This window comes from Tursiops truncatus, chromosome 2, assembly GCF_011762595.2.
Source record: "Tursiops truncatus isolate mTurTru1 chromosome 2, mTurTru1.mat.Y, whole genome shotgun sequence".
Classification (NCBI taxonomy): Eukaryota; Metazoa; Chordata; class Mammalia; order Artiodactyla; family Delphinidae; genus Tursiops; species Tursiops truncatus.
In genome coordinates, this window is record NC_047035.1 from 60,509,242 (window position 1) to 60,525,827 (window position 16,586).

The following is a 16,586-nucleotide window of genomic DNA, read 5'->3' on the forward strand; positions in this document are numbered from 1 at the left end:
TAAGCTTTAGTGTACAAACCAGCTTGTGAAACTCCAAACTTTGGTGGGGGTGGGTTTATTTTCACCATCTATAAAAGGTGATAATATAACAAATGAAACTATTTTCACTTTTTTGAGGTTCTGAAATCCAGAGGATTTAGTTATTTGTAGTCAACATGAAAAAACATTGGTCTTCCATTCCTTATTATGTGTGAGTTATAATCTCTAATGACATTCCAATTTTAACACAATGATTTCTAAACCATTGTGTAGAATTGCTACATATCCTAAAAATGAAGAATCCAGGGTTTTAGTGAGTAAGATCAAGTTATATCAGATTCACCAATCTATTTAATTACTCATTTCCTATTAATTATTTGCTTTTTCATTCTAATAATAACCAAGCTTTTCTTATATTTAGTTATTAATTCAATAAGTACATATTGAATATCTACCTTGGAACTGTATACAGGCCCATAAATCTGTTTTATTCCTGGTTAGGGAATTGACTTTATTATATCTGTTTTCTTCTTAATGAGACAAGACATGTAAAAGGTGTCTATTTATAAATGAACTTAAAGTACCCTCCAATTATTATAATCTCTCTACATGCTGAATTTTTCTGTCCTCCAGTGAGGTGTCTTCATAAAGAAAATTGGGACTCATGGAGGATGTAGCTCTTGGAGAAAAGAAAACAGAAAAGAACATAATAGTAAATATCGCTAAGGATTTTAATGATTTATGAGCCACACACAAAGTCCTATTTAAAGCCATAATTCATGTATAGGTTATGGTTACTTAGAAGAATTCTATTTACTTTGTAAAGGAAATATGCTTGATTCCAACAGTCTTCCATTCAATTAACTGATATTTCCTGCTAAACATGTATTTCTTCTAAATACAAAAAACAAACAAACAAACAAAAAGCTTATCATCTGTCTTAAGGATTTCTCAAAATAAGGAAAAGATCTGTAAATACCTTTCTGGAAAATATTTAAGTAAGCATCTAGAGTTTCGTGTCTGAAATAATTAGTGTCAAGCCTTCCTTGAATTGGAAAGAATGACAATGATATACATGGCATATTTGTTCCCAATCCTTCACCCTTTCCTATAATCTCACCTTTTGCCCTTTGACTTTGAGGTTCCTCCTAGTAGGAGTGGAGTATATTTCCCATCACATTACAGCTGTGAATTGCTTTGACTAATACACTATAGGTAGGAAGACCAGTGTGCCAGTTCTGAGCTAGATCTTTAAGAAGCAGCACAAGAGGGACTTGCCTGGTGGCCCAGTGGTTAAGACTCCATGCTTCCACTGCAGGGGGCACAGGTTCAACCCCTAGTCAGGGAACTAAGATCCTACATGCAGCACAACCAAACAAACAAACAAACAAAAAAGCAGCACAATGTTTCTGTTCACCCACTTGGCACTTCTACCATCGCCATGAGAACAGGCCTCAGACAGTCTGCTGGTCCCAGAGCAATAAGAGAATGTGATGCAGAAATACCTCAAGGGCCTGCAGACCAGCTACTCTGAGTATATTTGTTTATTGTTGTCTGCCACTGTATACTTTTTAACATCTTTATTGGAGTATAATTGCTTTACAATGTTGTGTTAGTTTCTACTGTACAACAAAGTAAATCAGTTATATATAAACATATATCCCCATATCCCCTCCTTCTTGTATCCTCCTCCCACCCTCCCTATCCCACCCCTCTAGGTGGTCACAAAGCACAAAGTTGATCTCCCTGTACTATGTGGCTTCTTCCCACTAGCTATCTATTTTACATTTGGTAGTGTATATATGTCCATGCCACTCTGTCACTTTGTCACAGCTTATCCTTCCCCCTCCCCGTGTCCTCAGTCCATTCTCTACCTCTGCGTCTTTATTCCTGTCCTGCCCCTAGGTTCATCAGAACCATTTTTATTTTTTTAGATTCCATATATATGTGTTAGCATATGGTATTTGTTTTTCTCTTTCTGACTTACTTCACTCTGTATGACAGACTCTAGATACATCTACCTCACTACAAATAACTCAATTTCGTTTCTTTTATGGCTGAATAATATTCCATTGTATATATGTGCCACATCTTCTTTACCCATTCATCTGTCGATGGACACTTAGGTTGCTTCCATGTCCTGGCTATTGTAAATAGAGCTGCAATGAACATTTTGGTACATGACTCTTTTTGAATTATGGTTTTCTCAGGGTATATGCCCAGTAGTGGGATTGCTGGGTCATATGGTAGTTCATATTTGTAGTTTTTAAGGAATCTCCATACTGTTCTACACAGTGGCTGTATCAATTTACATTCCCACCAACAGTGCAAGAGGATTCCCTTTTCTCAACACCCTCTTCAGCATTTATTGTTTGTAGATTTTTTGATGATGGACATTCTCACCGGTGTGAGGTGACACCTCATTGTAGTTTTGATTTGCATTTCTCTAATGATTAGTGATGTTGAGCATCCTTTCATGTGTTTGTTGGCCATCTGTATATCTTCTTTGGAGAAATGTCTATTTAGGTCTTCCACCCATTTTTGGATTGGATTGTTTTTTGTTTTGATATTAAGCTGCATGAGCTGCTTGTAAATTTTGGAGATTAATCCTTTGTCAGTTTCTTCGTTTGCAAATATTTTCTCCCATTCTGAGGGTTGTTTATGGTTTCTTTTGCTGTGTAAAAGCTTTTAAATTTCATTAGGTCCCATTTGTTTATTTTTGTTTTTATTTCCATTTCTCTAGGAGGTGGGTCAAAAAGGATCTTGCTGTGACTTATGTCATAGAGTGTTCTACCTATGTTTTCCTCTAAGAGTTTTATAGTGTCTGGCCTTGCATTTAGGTCTTTACTCCATTTTGAGTTTTTTTGTGTGTATGGTATTAGGAAGTATTCTAATTTCAATCTTTCACATGTAGCTGTCCAGTTTTCCCAGCACCACTTGTTGAAGAAGCTGTCTTATCTCCATTGTATATTCTTGCCTCCTTTGTCAAAAATAAGATGACCATATGTGCATGGGTTGATCTCTGGGTTTTCTATCCTGTTCCATTGATCTATATTTCTGTTTTTGTGCCAGTACTATACTGTCTTGATTACTGTAGCTTCGTAGTATAGTCTGAAGTCCAGGAGCCTGATTCCTCCAGCTATGTTTTTCATTCTCAAGATTTATTGCTTTGGCTATTTGGGGTCTTTTGTGTTTCCATACAAATTGTGAAATTTTTTGTTGTAGTTCTGTGAAAAATGCCATTGGTAGTTTGATAGGGATTGCATTGAATCTGTAGATTGCTTTGGGTAGTATAATTATTTTCACAATGCTGATACTTTCAATCCAGGAATATGGTATATCGCTCCATCTGTTTGTATCATCTTTAATTTCTTTCATCATTTTCTTATAGTTTTCTGCGTGCAAGTCTTTTGTCTCCTTAGGAAGGTTTATTCCTAGGTATTTTATTCTTTTCGTTGCAATGATAAATGGGAGCATTTCCTTAATTTCTCTTTCAGATTTTTCATCATTAGTGTATAGGAATGCAAGAGATTTCTGTGCATGAATTTTGTATCCTGCTACTTTACCAAATTCATTGATTAGCTTTAGTAGTTTTCTGGTAGCATCTTTAGGATACTCTGCATATAATATCATGTCATCTGCAAACAGTGACAGTTTTACTTCTTTTCCGATTTGGATTCCTTTTATTTGTCTACTTCTCTGGTTGCTGTGGCTAAAACTTTCAAAAGTATGTTGAATAATAGTGGTGAGAGTGGGCACTTGTCTCTGAACTTACAGATAATGGTGTCAGTGTTTCACCATTGAGAATGATGTTGGCGTGGGTTTGTCACATATGGCCTTTATTATGTTGAGGTAGGTTCCCTCTATGCCCACTTTCTGGAGACTTTTTATCATAAGTGGGTGGTGAATTTTGTCAAAAGCTTTTTTGGCATCTATTGAGATTATCATTTGGTTTTACCGTTCATTGTGTTAATATGGTGTATCACATTGATTGATTTGTGTATATTGAAGAATCCTTGTATCCCTGGAATAAACCCCACTTGATTGTGGTGTATGATCTTTTAATGTGCTGTTGGATTCTGTTTGCTAGTATTTTGTTGAGGATTTTTGCATCTGTGTTCATCAGAGATATTGGTCTGTAGTTTTCTTTTCTTGTGACATCTTTGTCTGGTTTTGGTATCAGGGTGATTTTGGCCTCATAGAATGAGTTTGGAAATGTTCCTCCCTCTGCTATATTATGGAAGAGTTTGAGAAGGATAGATGTTAGCTCTTCTCTAAATGTTTGATAGAATTCGGCTGTGAAGCCATCAGGTCCTGGGCTTTTGTTTGTCGATTTTTTTTTTTTTCGGTACGCGGGCCTCGCACTGTTGTGGCCTCTTCCGTTGTGGAGCACAGGCTCCGGACGCGCAGGCTTAGCGGCCATGGCTCACGGGCCTAGCCACTCCACAGCAAGTGGGATCTTCCCGGACCGGGGCACGAACCTGTGTCCCCTGCATTGGCAGGCAGACCTACAACCACTGCGCCACCAGGGAAGCCCTGGAAGATTTTTAATCACAGTTTCAATTTCAGTGCTTGTGATTGGTCTGTTCATATTTTCTATTTCCTCCTGGTTCAGTCTCGGAAGGTTGTACTTTTCTAAGAATTTGTCCGTTGCCTCCAGGTTGTCCATTTTATTGGCATATAGTTGCTTGTAGTAGTCTCTCATGATGTTTTGTATTTCTGCAGTGTCAGTTGTTACTTCTCCTTTTTCATTTCTAATTCTGTTGATATGAGTCTCCTCCCTGTTTTTCTTGGTGAGTCTGGCTAATGGTTTATCAATTTTGTTTATCTTCTCAAAGAACCAGCTTTTAGTTTTATTGATCTTTGCTACTGTTTCCTTCATTTCTGTTCCATTTATTTCTGATCTGATCTTTCTGATTTCTTTTCTCCTGCTAACTTTGGATTTTTTTTGTTTTTCATTCTTTAATTGCTTTAGGTGTAAGGTTAGGTTGTTTATTTGAGATTTTTCTTGTTCCTTGAAGTAGCATTGTATTGCTATAAACTACCCTCTCAGAACTGCTTTTGCAGCGTCCCTTAGGTTTTGGGTTGTTGTGTTTTCATTGTTATCTGTTTCTAAGTTTTTTTTTATTTCCTTCTTGATATCTTCAGTGATCTCTTGGTTATTTAGTAGTGTATTGTTTAGCCTCCATGTGTTTGTATTTTTTACAGTTTTTTTCCTGCAATTGATATCTAGTCTCATAGTGTTGTGTTCTGAAAAGATAATTGATATGATTTCAGTTTTCTTAAATTTACCAAGGCTTGATTTGTGACCCAAGATATGATCTATCCTGGAGAATGTTCCATGAGCAGTTGAGAAGAAAGTGTATTCTGTTGTTTTTCTATGGGATGTCCTATAAATATCAATTAAGTCCATCTTGTTTAATGTGTCATTTAAAGCTTGTGTTTCCTCATTTATTTTCATTTTGGATGATCTGTCCATTGGTGAAAGTGTGGTGTTAAAAATCCCCTACTATTATTATTTTACTGTTGATTTCCCCTTTTATGGCTGTTAGCGTTTACCTTATGTATTGAGGTGCTCCTATGTTGGGTGCATAAATATTTACAATTGTTATATCTTCTTATTGGATTGATCCCTTGATCATTATGTAGTGTCCTTCTTTGTCTTTTGTAATAGTCTTTATTTTAAAGTCTATATTGTCTGATATGAATATTGCTGCTCCAGCTTTCTTTTGATTTCCATTCGCATGGAATATCTTTTTCCATCCCCTCACTTTCAGTCTGTATGTGTCCCTAGGTCTGAACTGGGTCTCTTGTAGACAGTATATATATGGGTCTTGTTTTTGTATCCATTCAGCCAGTCTGTGTCTTTTGTTTGGAGTATTTAATCTATTTAAATTTAAGGTAATTATCTATATGTATGCTCCTATTCCCATTTTCTTAATTGTTTTGGGTTTGTTATTGTAGGTCCTTTCCTTCTCTTGTGTTTCATGCCTAGAGAAGTTCTTTAGCATTTGTTCTAAAGCTGGTTTTGTGGTGCTGAATTCTGTTAACTTTTGCTTGTCTGTAAAGGTTTTAATTTCTCTGTCGAATGTGAATGAGATCCTTGCTGGGTAGAGTAATCTTGGTTGTAGGTTTTTCCCTTTCATCACTTTAAATATGTCCTGCCACTCCCTTCTGGCTTGCAGAGTTTCTGTTAACCTTCTGTGGTTTCCCTTGTATCTTATTTGTTGCTTTTCCCTTGCTGCGTTTAATAGTTTTTTTTGAATTTACTGTTTGATAGTTTGATTAATATGTGTCTTGGCTTGTTTCTCCTTGTATTTATCCTGTGTGGGACTCTCTGCACTTCTTGGACTTGATTGACTATTTCCTTTCCCATGTTAGGGAAGTTTTCATCTATAATCTCTTCAAAATTTTCTCAGACCCTTTCTTTTTCTCCTCTTCTTCTGGGACCCCTATAATTCGAATGTTGATGTGTTTAATGTTGTCCCCAAGGTCTTTGAGACCATCCTCAGTTCTTTTCATTCTTTTTTCTTTATACTGCTCTGTGGCAGTTATTTCTACTATTTTGCCTTGCAGTTCACTTATCCGTTCTTCTCCCTCATTTATTCTGCTATTGATTCCTTCTAGAGTATTTTTAATTTCATTTATTGTGTTGTTCATCATTGTTTGCTCTTTAGTTCTTCTAGGTCCTTGTTGAACGTTTCTTGTATTTTCTCCACTCTGTTTCCGAGATTTTGGATCATCTTTGCTATCCTTACTCTGAATTCTTCTTCTGGTAAACTGCCTATTTCCTCTTGATTTGTTTGGTCTGGTAGGTTTTTTACCTTGCTCCTTTGTCTGCTGCATATTTCTCTGTTTTGTCGTTTTGCTTAACTTTACTGTGTTTGAGGTCTTCTTTTCACAGGCTGCAGACTCCTAGTTCCCATTATTTTTGGTGTCTGCCCCCAGTGGGTGAGGTTGGTTCAGTGGGTTGTGTAGGCTTCCTGGTGGAGGGGACTCATGCCTTGTGTTTTGGTGGGTGGGGCTGTTTCTTGTCCTTCTGGTGGGCAGGAGTGCGTCTGGTGGTGTGTTTTGGAGTGTCTGTGAGCTTAGCATGACTTTAAGCAGCCTCTTTGCTAATGGGTGGTGGTGTGTTCCTGTGTTGCTAGTTGTTTGGCATGGGGCGTCCAGCATTGGAGCTTGCTTGCCATTGGGTGGAGCTGGGTCTTAGTGTTGAGACAAAGGTCTCTGGGAGAGCTGTCGCTGATTGATATTATGGGGGACCACGAGGTTTCTGGTGGTCCAGTATCCTGGACTCGGCCCTCCCACCTTGGAGGCTCATGCCCAACACCTGGCCAGAGCACTCAGGCCCTGTCAGCCACCCAACTCAGAAGAAAAGGAAGAGAGAAAGAAATGGAAAACAAATGAAAAAATGAACAGACAGAATGCTAGGACAAATGGTAAAAGCAAACCTATACAGACAAAATCACACAAAGAAGCATACACATACACACTCAGAAAAAGAGAAAAAGGGAAAAATATATATATATAAAAGGAAGAGAGCAACTAATCCAATAAACAAATCCACCAATGATAATAAGCACTAAATACTAAACTAAGATAAACATAAAACCAGAAATAAATTCGATGCAGAAAGCAAACCCCAAGTCTACAGTTGCTCCCAAAGTCCACCACCTCAATTTTGGGAACATTCATTGTCTCTTCAGGTATTCTTTAGATGCAGCGTTTATGAAGTTGATTGTTGGGATTTAACCTGCTGCTCCTGAGGCTGCACAGAGAAATTTCCCTTTCTCTTCTTCGTTTGCACAGCTCCTGGGGTTCAGCTTTGGTTTTGGCCCCACCTCTACATGTAGGCCACCCTCAGGAGTCTCTTCCCCTCCCAGACAGGAGGAGGTTAAAGCAGCATCTGATTAGGGCTCTGTTGCTCACTCAGGCTCGGGGAGAGAGGGATACGGTAGTCATAATTTGTATGTGGGGCGAACCTGAGGTGGCAGAGGCTGTTGTGAAATTGCACCAGCCTGAGGCGCACTGTGTGTTCTCCCGGGGAAGTTGTCACTGGATCACGGGGCCTTGGCAGTGGCAGACTGCACAGGCTCTGAGGTGTGTGGATAGCGACCTGAGCTTGCACACAGGATTCTTGGTGGCAGTGGCAGTAGCATTAGCAGTTCATGCCCATCTCTAGGGTCCGAGCTGATAGCTGTGGCTTGTGCCTGCCTCTGGAGCTTATTTAGGCAGTGCTCTGCCTTCTGTGGGCACACTGGGAAGGAATCTCCTCTCCTCGCACACCCCGAAACAAAGGTCTCTCGCCTCTCCGGCTGGTCCAGACTTTTTCCCTGACTCTCTCCTGGCTAGCTGTGGTGCACTAACCCCCTTTAGGCTGTCTTCATGCCAACCTCAGTCCTCTCCCTGGGGTCTGACCTCCGAAGCCCGAGTCTCAGCTCCCAGCCCCCATCCACCCCGGCAGGTGAGCAGACAAGCCTCTCAGGCTGGTGAGTGCTGGTCGGCACCGATCCTCTGTGCGGGAATCTCTCCGCTTTGCCCTCTGCACCCTTGTTGCTGTGCTCTCCTCCGTGGTTCTGAAGCCTCCCCCCAGCTCACCCACTGTCTTCACCAGTGAAGGGGTTTCCTAGTGTGTGGAAACTATTCCTCCTTCACAGCTCTTTCCCAGAGGTGCGGGTCCCATCCCTATTCTTTTGTCTCTGTTGTTTCTTTTTCTTTTGCCCTACCCAGGTACATGGGGCTTTTCTTGCCTTTGGGGAAGTCTGAGGTCTTCTGCCAGCATTCTGTAGGTGTTCTGTAGGAGTTGTTCCACATGTAGATGTATTTTTGATGTATTTATTGGGAGGAAGTTGATCTCCATGTCTCATTCCTCCTCCATCTTGAAGGTCTCCTCTGCCACTGTATTTTGAGAGAGTGGTTTATAACAGCATTATTGTGACAGTAGCTGACTGATTCAGGCAAGAAACACACACAGCAATATCATCTCCTGAAGTTCATTTTAACAGAACTCCCTCTGAGCTATGATACACAGGTCAAACAGAGGAAGACGTTTTTAGCATGGAATAAAGGCATTTTTTACCATGCCATGGTATTAAGTTTTTATTTTCTTTAAATAAGTGGTTGCATGACAGCTTCTGAAACCTCCTAATTATTTAGTTCATTCAAAAGCAGCAGACAAGGATCTGTGTGTGTAAAACATATACATTCTATTGTATTTTCCTATGAAATTACAAAACTATGTAATCCATCTTTGTAGACTATGCCCATGTCCCAGAAATCTGCGTGGGTGATCCGACCATTCCAACTGCAGGACAGACGCAGTCTTCAAAGGAGACACATGCAAGTGTGATGAATAAAACCTAAAAAGGCTACGCTATATTTTGGGCACTATAGAAAACTATATGTGTGTGAGAGAGGAAAGAGAGGGGGACAGACTGATTTTTAATGGAAGGATATATAGTACACACAGTTCAGCACAATTTAAGAAACAGTTCTGGGGAAACACAAGTTACAGAGGCAAAGAGGAACAAATTGAAAATAAACCATTGACAATCAACAATACATAGACAGGAAAGAAAAACAAGATGATAGATGTTGCAAGTAGCTGACTCCTGGTACAGAGACAGCCCACAAGCTTTCGTTCTCTCAAGGCCAAAAGCATGTAGCAAATCAACTTATCTGTGCGGAAGAAAAATGTCAAAAGGGTCAAAATGTCCTCTGATATCCACTTGAAAGGATAGGTGAAGGAGAGGATAAGGTGAGATATGATAGAGGCAGAGACTTAGAGTACCAAAAGAGAAGTACATTGATGTGAGGGAGGATGGAGGGAAAGATACCCTTGTAAGTCTTGTTTCCCATTTTAGTGAGAAGGACACTCATTCAGCAGTGTTTATACAGGCAAGGAAGATCACAGAGTCCTGCAGGCAGGGACGAGAGAGCAAAGGTCTTAGTGGGTAGAGGTGAGGAGTTGTCAAAGAGAGCAGGCAAGTCGCAAATAGCTGTTCAAAGCCTGATAAGAATGTAGGACAAATAAAAAAGGAGAAAAGCAAAAACAAATCAGAACACAAAACCTTATTAGTAGTAGAAGCAATAAAAAAATATTAGCAACTGTAGAGAGTTTGATCTTGTATTTCCCCAGAAAGAAAAGTTCTTGAATCTTTGTGGAACATGTACGATACCCTCTCGAAGGGATAAATGTAGTTATTTCATTTTATAAAACATTTTTACAGTATTTTTTTTGGAATGTTATAATTGTTACATTCAGAAGAATTTTTGTGTCTACACACACACACCTGAATTGTAAGGTACAATAATAAAGATGTTTACCCACAGACACACCACCCAGACCAAAGAACCGGAATGTTATAATAATTATGCATCTACCAATGCACTGTACCCTTTTTCCTTCCCTCTGGCTCTCTCGCATAGATAACCTTTTTTTTTTTTTGTGGAGATTTTTCATGTTAATGGATGAAATGACTTGTTATTTATTTATTGGCTTCCTTGGGTCTTCATTGCTGCTTGCGGGCTCCCTCTGGTTGCAGCAAGCGGGGGCCACTCCCCATTGTGGTGCATGGGCCTCTCACCGCAGTGGCCTCTTTTGTTGCAGAGCATGGGCTCTAGGCACGTGGGCTCAGTAGTTGTGGCATGCGGGCTCAGCAGTTGTGGCACGTGGACTCTAGAGTGCAGGCCCAGCACTTGTGGCACACGGGCCCAGCTGCTCCGCAGCATGTGGGATCTTCCCAGACCCGGGCTTGAACCCATGTCCCCTGCATTGGCAGGTGGATTCCCAACCACTGTGCCACCAGGGAAGTCCCCTTTTTCTTGAATTTTCACATTATTTTTCTGCACCGCATATACCCAATGAGATTTCTAGGATTTCCCTACCAGGTTGAGTTGAATATATTCCAAAACTTGTTTTTGTTTTTAAACATCAGGAAAAAATAAAAGATCCAAGTCAATTCAATATTTTTACATTTCTTAAGCAGCCACTTTCCCATGGTCCATTGAACTCTCCTAACCACCCTGGCCCCCTGAATGTCAGCATGATGTGTTGGCATGGCTGCTCTACTCACCTTAACATAAAAGGAGTCTACATCCCAGGTGATCTAATTTGCAGTGCTGAACTCTTCAGAGGAGATTTTCATCCCTCATTGGTACCCAGGGAAAGTGGCTTTTGGGAGTCAAGAATATTTATAACCAAAACAAAATGAAGGCTGTTTGTTAAATATGGTATGTATTTGAAAACAGAACGTTTTGCTACATTTGTAGCAATCACGTTTATAAATACAAGCATATCCACAAGCCCTTCCTGCCTGCTGTATCCACATTTACTTTGCAAGATTTACTGATACCTGCGTTTAAAGCCACCATTATTTCTACTTTCTGGGACTTAAGTTTTTAAATATCAAATATTAAATGACTAGATTTAATAGTCATTTAACACTTACATACAGTAACGATGTAGAACTGGGAAAGAACTTCCTTAGCAGCTAAAAAGAAAAAAAGAAAAAGAAAAAGGAAGAGAGACAGAGACAGTGGAGACAGAGAGACACAGAGGGAGAGAGTCTGTGTTATATTTCATTGTAATCATTCTTCTACTTCTTGATTCACTTAATTCGTATAATACTACCGGTTTTGCGCAATGTCAAGGTTTCTAACTTGTATGACTCATTCTTCTCGAGCAAAATAAAGTTTTCTACTTTTGTTTACAAAACGTCTTCACCTAGGGTAGACCCAAATATGTTTATATTCTTTTCAAGACTTCACATCTGATAAAACGATCACATTTGCTGTATTTAAAACAAGTCAAACTGTATATAATGCAGTTAATATAATGTATTGTTCTTAAAATAAGAGAATGATATTTAATACCTAAATAATACAGTGTGTCTTGTCCACTGAAGTAGGCCAATCTCATTTTCATCTCAGAAAAGAGAATGTTACAAGTAGCTATAAATTAATGTTTTCCTTGGAAAGCATCAAATTACATAGTGTCTAAGAAAGTGCTTAGAAATTCTAATATAAATACATATCAGGAATAAATGCATTGCTCTACATAAATGATCTTTTGGGAAATTTCAGAAACAGATATTCTAATAAACTAAAATTTAACTTGGTGTATTTTTGGTTCAATATCATTAGAAATATCCTTATTGAAAAAAGATACTCTCAGTGATAAGGAACTTTTGAACCCTTTCTCTGATGGAAGTACAGTCGTTGAAACTTCGTATTGGTGAAATATGCAGTAAAACCAGCTGATTAAAAAAATCAAAACTATTTCTCGAAATGTGTCCACTTTAACCCTTAACTGTCAGGGCAGAGATTTCTCTCATTGACCTCTATGATGCTCCTGATAGCGAAATACGTTCCCTTCTCACCCCCTTGAAATTTCCCTTAACCACCACCAATCCCTTATTTCATCAGATTGAAGAATTTTTGTCATTATTGTTTTTTAAATATGTTAAATTACTTGTTCTCTAAATTATGCTCCAGATCATCCAACAGTGAGCTTAAATATCTTCAACTTTACAAAAGATAATTATAGAATACATTACATTGTACAGTCAGTAAAATACCAGGAAACTCAGCTCTTGATCTTATATTTGAGCTAATGTAATTCAGGAGAAAGGTCTTTATTATTTGCTTTTGTGCTTTCAAGGCATTATGGGAATCTATAAATACAATAATTACCTTTTAAATAGCTGTTCCATCTTCAAAGCACAAAATCTGTGATTGAGTTTTGCCAGATAATCAGTGAAAACTGACATAGATTACTGCTACCTTTTTTGTTTCATTTGTCAGTATGGTTTATCACTTAAGCTTTTCATCCTATGTTCAGCACATAATTGAATGAAATGTAGTTTAAAATGAAATCTATTCCCATTTGTGAGAACACTCACTTATTAAAGGTTAAATAAAAGTTGAAGAGCATTGAACTTATCTTGAATACAATGACTTAGCTTTGACTATTTAAACATTTAAATATTTAATGATTGATTTCACCAATAATCAAGATTTTCCATATTTCTAAATACATAGGCATATATCTTTCCAAAAATTAAATGATGTGCTACTTACATTGATTTTTTTTTTAGTATTTCTGGGAATAATTAATTAATTAATTAATTTGGCAGTGCCGCACGGCTTGCGGGATCTTAGTTCCCCAACCACGGATCAAACCTGTGCCCCCTGCAGTGGAAGCACAGAGTCCTAACCACTGGACCACCAGGGAATTCCCTGGAGTAATTTTAGAAAGTAATTTAGATAATCTCTTACTAGTTCTGCAATCTTTGTGTTCGTATACATATATAAAAATCAGAAAATCTGTTACTCTCTTTTGTACTTACACTATCATATGTTAGTTAAATTAATGTAATATATTATTAGTGTTTTTTCTTAGTTTAAAAACATAACTGAAGGAAGATTAATGGATGATTTTTAAAATCCCTTAGAAAGAAATAATAGTAAGTTTCTTTCATTGGGAGTTAATGTTTCATGCTACTAGGAATCCAAATCTATCTTTCTTCCTACCTTATGAATTTTCCTTCTGATAACTTTGCATAAAATGGATTTTGGGAAAATATAATTAGTCATATTTAATCCAGAAAGAAATGAATGACATTCACATAGTTGAGCAAATTAAAATTGCAGAACTTGTTTTATTATTGTGCATCTCTTGGAATACAGTGCCCTGAAATAATTTTCACATTTAGTCCAACTACTGCTTGAGAGCAGTAATTAAAACATGTGAATGCATCATCTTTAATTATATCTAATTTGTATGTTGCCTATAAACACCGTTGAGATGATCTCAATTGGGATAGAGTAACGCATATTTAAAGTAGTATCCATAATTTCAGAAATTTTTTATTATAATAGTACTTGTTACATAGACAGTGTTTACAAACTAGCCTTATTTAGAGAGGAAATACATAAGAATGTCAATAAACAATGTGAGGGTTAAGAAATTTTCCTGGGTCATTAGCAAAGAATCACCTCTTAGATACATTGATGTCCAAGATTTTTTTTCTTTTTCCGCTGATAAATAGAAAGCCACTTTGAATTAACATGACATTTTCCTTTGCAAGAACTCAAAAGACTTGCCATTGTTGTTGTTTCAGTAATATTCCTGTGGGGAGTAGATAGGGGAATTTTAAATGTGTAGAATTCATTTTTTTATGATAAGTGACTTAGAATCAGAACTAGTGTTCGAAGGACACTTGGACCACGTTGTGCCCTATATTTCCCCTCAGTCTCTCTGATGGGTAGCATTTGTTCTCTCCTTAAATATGAAGAATGACAGGGAACTTACTTCTTCACAAGGCTCTTTATTCACTTGTAGTTTGGGTTGATTGCAGTTGCTCCAAAAAACTCCTCTCTCCGTTGAGACATCATCTACTTCTTCATGACTTTTCAGTCATTAATCTTAACTTTGACTTTCAGAGTCATACATTAAGATTCACCCTCCAAGCCTCTCCAGAGGCTTTGTGCTCTAGTGGAAAGAAAAATGACCACAAACCAGCACACCTGGGGTCAGCCCCTGTTGCACCACTTTCAGCTGTGAGACATCAGGCAAGTGGCAATGCTGTGCCTCAGTTTCTTCATCGATAGATTAAGAATAATGATGCATGCCTATTCTCCCTCCCTGAGTTAGACAGCTATTTACAATCAAAATAAAATAAAATAAAATAAAAATCAAGTAAAATAGCCTATGGAAAATATTTCTTTCTGAAATATAAAATGCCAGGCAAGTAGGTTATTGTTTGCATTAATAGTTCTTCAACTCACATTCCCGCCTAAGTCTTCCCTTCTCTAAGGCAAACATTCCATATATCCTTTACTATTCTCTGTGGATTTATGCTTCTTCACCATTTTAAAGCCTCTTTGGTTTGTCAGTGTTTCTGTTCAGATGATTTCCAGAAGGATGACAGTGCTGGGTGCTTATGTTTATCTTGTCATTTAATCCTCAAAACATCTATTATTATCTCAGACAAAAAAACCAAGTCTTAGAGAGGTTAGAGGATGTGTCCCTCAGCTAAGCTGTGGTAGGGCTGATATTCTAACTCAAGCCTGACTTCAGAGCCTGCACTCTCAATCCGACGTGATCGTCTGTGCTTGCCATAGGTATAGTGCCGTCATTTTTTCTTTAATTCGGTGTTTGATCATTGAGTACATTGCTCTAGATACTGGGATATAAAAGTTGACAGGGTAGAGATTGTGTCCTCAAAGAACTGTCCACAGTGTAATAAAGAAGTTAGATAAGGAAACAAATGATTGTCAAAAATGCAATGTGGTAAATGTCATAACAGGGGTGAGAACAACCACACTGTCATCTCCTTGTCTGAGCACTCTGTTTTCACTGATGCAGCTGAAGATTATTTTATTTTATTTTATTATTTCATTTCATTTCATTTTAAAACATTTGTCAGCTAGCACCAGGCTGACAGAGTCATGGCAGTATTCACACAGAAGGCAGAATGGCCCTCACCAGGCACATCATTGAACGGGCTAGTGAATCACAGAGAGGGTTAAACAAGGTGAGCTGTAATGTGCTTTCAGACTTTCGGATTCTATGAGCTTGAGCTAGAGTCAAATAAATCCTGAAGTCATATTTACCTACACTAATATTCCACAGCCCTACACATCTGCAGTTGATTGTTTAGAAGCTAAGTGCAAAACTTGACATTTTTCCCTTATGAAATTCCTCCCTGTCAGATGTAGTTTGATGTGCTTTCGGAAACTGCTTTTATCATCCAGCACGACGGCTCTCAAGTCCAACCTTGTGTCTTCTGTAAATGTTATCTGCATGCCCTCTCTGTCCTCATTCATCCAACAGAATTTATTAAGAATTTGCTCTGGGCCAGGTGCCATGCTGATGCAGGTAGGAGAGGGACTCTCAGATCAGTTAATGGAAAAGTAAAGTGTCATGGTCAGTGCCATAATTGAAAGATGCACAGGGAACTAGGGGAGCACAGAGAAGGTGGCGCCCATTAAGGCTGGGGGTGGAGATGGGACAAAGGGGGAAGACTGCCTGGCTTGGTTTTGAGACATATATAGAGGTGGGAGAAGGGAGGAACCAGAGGAGCAGCCTGTGCATGGGTAGGAGCATGGGGAGGATGGAATTTAAGGGAGTGTGAACTCATTCAGTAGGGCTGTAGTATGGGAAGTAAGGGGGAAATAGAGTGATGCTGGACGGGTCTTTCAAGAGCCACTGAATGAAGCTCACCAAGCAAACCGCAATTGAGACCTGACTCCGGACTCACATCAGCGAGCCCCTTTGTGAGTTAGGCCTGGTCTTTTGGACAAAGGACTGTACCATTTACTCATGCTCAGTGCTGTTGTATAGGTCAAGAAGAAGGGGGAGAAGAGGAAGGAAAGGATAATGAAGAGGAGCGGAAGAACAAGGAAAAGAAAAGGGACTTCTGACGACAAAGTGTAAAAATACAAATCTGCAAGGGACACACTTCAGGCAATAGAGAGAGTGCACCCTAAATGTCAAAAATGGGAGAATTATCTGGGAGGGTGGCAAACTCTCAATCTTGAAGCAGCAGCTCAATTCTGCTTCTAAGAAGCCTTACACATTGTGCGTGTTTATTTAAAATGAG